We start from the raw sequence: 581 nt of genomic DNA on the forward strand, positions 1-581 counted from the left end.
ACATGTTTCTTGGTTGTTACTTTATGGATTTGGTTGTTACCAATCCTTTTGGTAAAGTACCATTTCTAGTGTAAAGAAATATCCACAATTTAATAACAATGATGTTCCTACCTACAATCTTGCCTTCTCAAGCAAGGTTGATAGGGACTAGTACAATGCCACCAAAGCATAGATTCTAACCAATTCATGTGTATGTTGAGGATAATGTATAAATCCTTAGACATCACCGTATCCACCGGTGTTTTTTTTTGCCATGCAAATCTGAAATGGTTGGGATTCGAGCTTCTATTCACTATATGGATCTTTTTGGCCAACTCATGCTTATTGGCACTGCCCACGATAAGTAATCAATCAATACACATTTTTTCCAACAATAATTACATCATATCATTATAATTGTTCTATGCTAATCATGTTTGTAATTGTGTAGCTTTGCAAATAGACATAACTACATGTTTATATATTAACTGCATGACTCTTTAACTCATAGATGGATTACAGGAAATTTATGGAAGTGCATATTGAGAGGGCGCTTCCACGAGAAGCCGGAGAAAACAACAGGCGTGTTATGCTAACTGTAC

The sequence above is a fragment of the Triticum aestivum genome, chromosome 2D (genome assembly GCF_018294505.1).
Source record: "Triticum aestivum cultivar Chinese Spring chromosome 2D, IWGSC CS RefSeq v2.1, whole genome shotgun sequence".
Taxonomy (NCBI): domain Eukaryota; kingdom Viridiplantae; phylum Streptophyta; class Magnoliopsida; order Poales; family Poaceae; genus Triticum; species Triticum aestivum.